Source organism: Frieseomelitta varia, unplaced genomic scaffold, assembly GCF_011392965.1.
Source record: "Frieseomelitta varia isolate USP_RPSP 00005682 unplaced genomic scaffold, Fvar_1.2 scaffold_333, whole genome shotgun sequence".
Classification (NCBI taxonomy): domain Eukaryota; kingdom Metazoa; phylum Arthropoda; class Insecta; order Hymenoptera; family Apidae; genus Frieseomelitta; species Frieseomelitta varia.
In genome coordinates this window covers 253,798-259,847 of record NW_025110072.1, presented here as the reverse complement: position 1 = coordinate 259,847, position 6,050 = coordinate 253,798, and positions in this window count along the sequence as shown.

The following is a 6,050-nucleotide window of genomic DNA, read 5'->3' as shown; positions in this document are numbered from 1 at the left end:
CAACGGTCAGTCGGTCTTCCACTTTTCGAAGAATTACCGACAAATAGAATTCCTGAGGAAAGGAAAACAATCACGAACGAAAAGGAAACGAACAGACGGGAGAAAGGAAAGTCGGCCAGACGTCTACTTGGCAAATCGCACCGAGGAACGTGCAAGGAATGCAAATAAAAGCGATTGAGACCTCGCTCGGAATCAATAAAAATGAAACTGGAGGAGATACCGGCTTTATTTGGAACGAAATGAAAAACAACTGTTTGAAATAACGAATTGTTTCGAGCAATTTATTACTGTTACTCCAGAGAGAGAGAGAGATTTAAATGAATCAATTGCCAAATTATTCAAATCTAAAATTTATGTCCGTGATGCGATTGAGAAATTATTTGAACGAAGATTTGTTGAGATACAAGATGAAAATTGAAATGAATAATTATTTCGTTTATTGGTCGAACAATGAGATAATCCAGAGAAGAGTCATTCTCATGCTCGAATAAAGTAAAGATTATTTCGAACAACATCTAACTAATAAGATCATATATTCATCATTTTTTAATTATTACATTGCACTACGTGTAACATAATTTAATGACAAATATTATAGAATGGTAATATAGTATACAATACTGCAAGTGTAACATAATTTTATGACAAATATTATAGAATGGTAATATAGTATACAATAAACAAATATAATATGCTACTCGAAGTCTAAAAAGAAGTACGATGGCACGAGCAACTAGTCTCGTCTATTTCACAACTTTCTCCTCGGACAAAAACGAAACCATTCATCGGTTTTTTTCGCGAGTGAAGGAGATCCGTTCACTTTCTTTACACGTGTTTCTTGCAATTGCTTGCAACGTAATTTTTATCAAGAAATTCGCAAAATAAGCGCTTTTGTCATCCTCCAATATGCTCCGAATTGTCAGAGACAAAGTGCCGACTTTGGAGGGAAATTACTGTAACTTTGTTACACTTTAGAACAAGTAAGACTTTGTTACAAATGAAATTAGCTAATGGCCTGGAACTTCTCTTCTGAACCTCATCGATGAGTTTGAAACTACCCAATAGTCATCAATTGCGCAAGATTAATCTCACGGTAATTCCGTCTGACAGCAGAGTGAATTTGATTTATTCATTTATTCAATGAGAAAAAGTATTGGACAAAGTATTTACACAGAACAAAATTTACTGGATAAAAATTAACTGAAGTCAAGTACATATGAAGAACGGAGAGTATAAGAAATTAATTCTTATCGTTGTCATCGTAGACTCATATTGAGAAACGTAATAGTTTAAAATTAAATTACGTAGTTTTTTTTTATTTCTGTTTCATTGAATTTTGTTCGATTGATGTCTACCATCGGGGAATATACAATGAAAAGTAAAATCAAATGATCCATTGAAATTTAATAATCCAACACTACTTGAAGATGTCTATACTACTTATACCTTTCACATATGCGTGTGAATCTGAGCAAGAAAGTATGCCAATCAATTCCATGAATTGAAACGAGGAAAAAAAAAAGTGATAGTTATGAACGTTTATTTTGAAATTCACGACTATTCACGCTATCTCTCTATAATAAATAAATTTGTGAAAGTACATACAAGTTTGTGGCTCGCGATCGATCACGGGATAAGAGAAATCGCGAAGATATTGAATCCGTGAATACAAAGATCTCGTACGTTAAAAAAAAAAAAACAAATGCCAAGAATCACACTATTTCGCATCGCTGCCAATATTTATAAAATTCGTCTTTCTGCAACGAATGAGTAATATCAAATATTAAATGATATTAAAAAGAGTAAAGTAGCCAAATAGCTAAATAACCAAATGACTAAATAGATAATACTGATAGGATAGACAATGTGCGTATAGATAATGTAGAACCAATATGATAATAACAATAGCAAATATGCTTTTATTGCATAAGAATACGAGAAAATTAATCATCGATTCCTAACAGGTTGTTCGTTATTTTTAACTAGTACATACGAAAGCCGAAATACACGTGGCACGATCTAATATTTTGTAACAATAACATTCTTATTATTAATAATATTCATTACAACGACATAATAAATATATATAATACTCTTGCTAGATAGATAAAACGTATAAATTTCGCCAATGGTCAGTCAACGTGTTCACCAAATGAAACAGTAAGCAACAAATTTCTGACAACGCGAATTATAACTCCTAATATTCGCTTTATCCGAAGGAGTCGATTAGATAAAAAAAAAAAGTCGGATTTCGTCGAAAATCGGCAAATCGACAGAGACAAGAGCGATCGAACTCAGTGTCGCGTATCGGTCCCAGTAAAAAAAAGAAAAAAAGAAATCGGCCACTGATAAGGAACAGCCGCGGCCAATCGGCGACGACTATTCGCGCGAACCGCCGGTACACGAAAGCGATTACGTATGGCTCGGTAACGGGCCGAAGAACTCGGCGACGACAGTGTTGCTCGGCGCTCCGTTGCGCGTTCCTGCTTATTTTCTGCGCGATCGCGTAGCGTTTCTCTCGACGGCGCAACTGCGCGTGCTACCAAAAATGACGTTGCCTCGTTGCTGATATTCTTTCTTTCTTTCTCTTTCTCTCTTCTCTCTCTCTCTCTTTCTCTCTTTCGGAAGAACAAGAAAAAAAAAGAGAAAGATCCACGTTGCAATGACACGTGACGCCCGGTAAACCCGCGGTGATCTGTTACTTCTACATGACCACCTGTCCAACAAGCACCGTCACCAGCATCGTCGAAAATTAATGGGGAACACTGATTTCAAACGAGGCTCTTCCGAGCTGAGGACAAGCACCATGAACGGTAGGCTTTCATTATTTCAAAACGGATACGTTGCTTGGTGGTGGTGGTCTTGGGTGAACAGATGATGTACTCTGTGGAGTTCGCGAGATTTGTTAGATTAGTTATCAGGAGTTTGACGAGTTTGTACGATGTGTGTACGAATCTCGAGACACAGAAAGATCTCTGGTCTTTTTATGACTTTCATTGCCATTGGTGATTATCTGTGATTGGTGTTTCAAAGTGATTAAGAGAGTAATGTCGTTTTCGTCTCGTGATACTGTCTGTTTGGTTATTTGAAATACTAAATTTCTCGTGTGTCTTTTTTCATTGTAACATTCCATTCGTGAAATACGTAAGAATTAGTCAAATTATATCGGATAAATATTTAAAAACTGTCTGTACCGGGTCGCTGAGATAATTTAATCTATCTATTAATTATTTAAATATCATTTATTATATTTTAATATAATTTAAATAAGCAAATACCTATTTTAAAATATTAAATAACTAAACGACTAAAAATATTTAGCTATTCAAATAGCTAAACACCTACATATTTAATTAACTAAATAACTAAACAAATAATACTACAAAATAAAAAAAATATTTCTCTTTCTATACTATCTAGACTAAACTGAATATTCGACAGCCAGAACACTATAAATTTCACTTGCCAATCGCGTTGAGAAATACGTACATACACAAATATACATGCTCAATCTGGATCGTGCAAATTAGGGAAAATCGTAATTTAGATAAAATTGGAATCACGACGGCTGTACTGTGTTTACCAAACCGAGTGATTAATGAATCGTATTGGTTATATTGGCAGAGGCAAGCATGTTCTGTGTATGTTCTGTGTATGTACAGCCGGTTCCACCGCTATACATGTATAAAACAGCGAAACTTTCCTTTGCTCCAGTTGTGAACTGATTGCTCAACAATACTCGCTTGTAATACTAAATCTGTAAGAATTTAGAGACCAAGGCCGCGTGTAGTTTAATATCCTTAAGGCTAAACTAGATAGACTCTGCCACAAGCTGTCTACTTTATCTTGTGCATGTGAAAGAGGTGAAGAAGACTCTAAGTAGGGCAGTCTCATTCACCAAGATTCAGAATAGTCTGTTGTCAGTTATTCGTAGTCATTCACAGTCATGGTTTAGAGTAATCAAGAATCAGTCGATCAATCTGAGTCACTTAGTTATTAATTAGTCAATCAGGCTCTGTTCGGCCTTACTGAACACAATGGAGGTGGGGTTCGCACCGCGAAGGACAAACTCATCGAGCCAGGGAAAGCAATTTTTTTGATTTCTAATTTCTCGACGGCAGGGATCTCCCGTGACCACATTTCATGTCCTTCGTTACCTTGCATCTTCTATTGTAGCCATACCGGACTACTAGTTCCAAAGCTCGGTAAATGTCTTTATTGCAACTTTTCTACATCTATAAATCTAAAATATATTGCGAGAGACACATCCTGGGATAATTAGAAAGTGCAAATACTACTTTCTGGGACAGACCTCGCTCACATCTGGACATAACTAGCATACCTCCCTAATCCCGTAACCATTGAATGCACAGCTGTATAAGATCAACGCACAAGGAAAATAGACAATGTTTTTGGCAATCGCGCAGCGCGGACAGAAGTTCCGGAGCAACCCATCGACGTATGACAGTTTACGGTTCGACTATCAAACTCACTCAAATCTTATCATTTTTCGAATTCAAGCTCTCTCTTACGACAATCTACATTCCTCAATCCTACCAATCCAACCAATCCCTAAAACAATTCTTCCTTGAACCAGCTGACTTTCATTAACGTTGAAAGACAGCAAGCCACCGATCTGCTCAACGCTCTTATACGTCGAGGTCAGATCGGCACGCAACAGGCTTTTTTCTTGAAGAACAATTGATCGTGAAAGTGATTAATTATATCTTTAATTTTGTTTTTTCCATATAAAATTGAAATCAATCTATCGATCACTCGATATCGACTGATAAAAATTAATGAAAGACTTTGATTAAAGAAAATTATTTTTTAATAGATATCACATAATTGATCCCGGATTTTTATGTGTTTATGGAAAATTTTAAAATTACATTACATCTCTTTCGTCTTTTGCGTTCATAAAAATTTCAATTTCCATAAATATTCATAAATGTGTCTGTTCATAAATCACGACAATTTTTAAATAAGAAAACGAAAAATATCCAAGAAAAGCTAATTATGGAAATTTTTGTAAGTAGAATATTTAAACGATGATTCGTTTTATCCACTAAATATACTCACATATTTTTTCCAAATAAAAATAAAAAAGTTAGTCATCTGTTAAATATCATATCATAATAAGTATACTCTGTTTCATCTATTAACTATTATAATAAAACACACTTTATAGGTTTTTGCAGATGACACGCATCCCATACACTTTTGTATTCATTTTGCATTTATAAAGTATTATTCTTATAATTTCTATTCTTACCAAACTGTAATCGCGTGTGGCCGAAAAATTTATTATTCGAAGTGACAGATGCGAGTTACTCTAACGCTACCACAAAATGCCCGTTCGAGACGATTCGTCAATTAAGATGTGACACATTTAACGAACGAAGTTGTTCAGCTGCCACATTCTCAGCCTAAACGTTCTAACATAATGATTAAAAAAAATTGATCTATTAACGTCTTAACGCGAAAGAATCGGCCCATGTCAATTGGTATTAAAGTACGAAGAATGATAGCTCTGATAATTATAATTGATTGCTTTCGCTTTCAACATAAAGATCACACTGTTGCTTTGAAGTTTGAAACACTCTTTAGTTTCGAATCCTGTTACTGATACGATTAACACCTATTATTTTTAATATAAATAGAATCTGATAAATTCCCAATATTTTGTACTCTTTTCAGAAAACAACTATGACGTTCTGGCCAATATTTGCGCGCGATATCGCGCACGTGTAATTTTAGACAATCGCTTTATCGAAATAACGAAACATCTAATTAGAATCGCTTAATCGCGAATAACAATTTCATTTAACAATGTTGACGATTACGACCTCTTATCAATGTCAAAAACAATTCACATGATGATAGATACGAGATCGATTATACAGTCGATCGAAAAGATATTTGCGCACTTCGTTTTGTTCTTTATCTTTTCTTTAACTAAAGTTAAACCCACGATCAAGTTCTCATTACTACATGTATATTAAAAGATATTAAAATACGTTGAAAGCATATGAAAATAATAAAAAAAA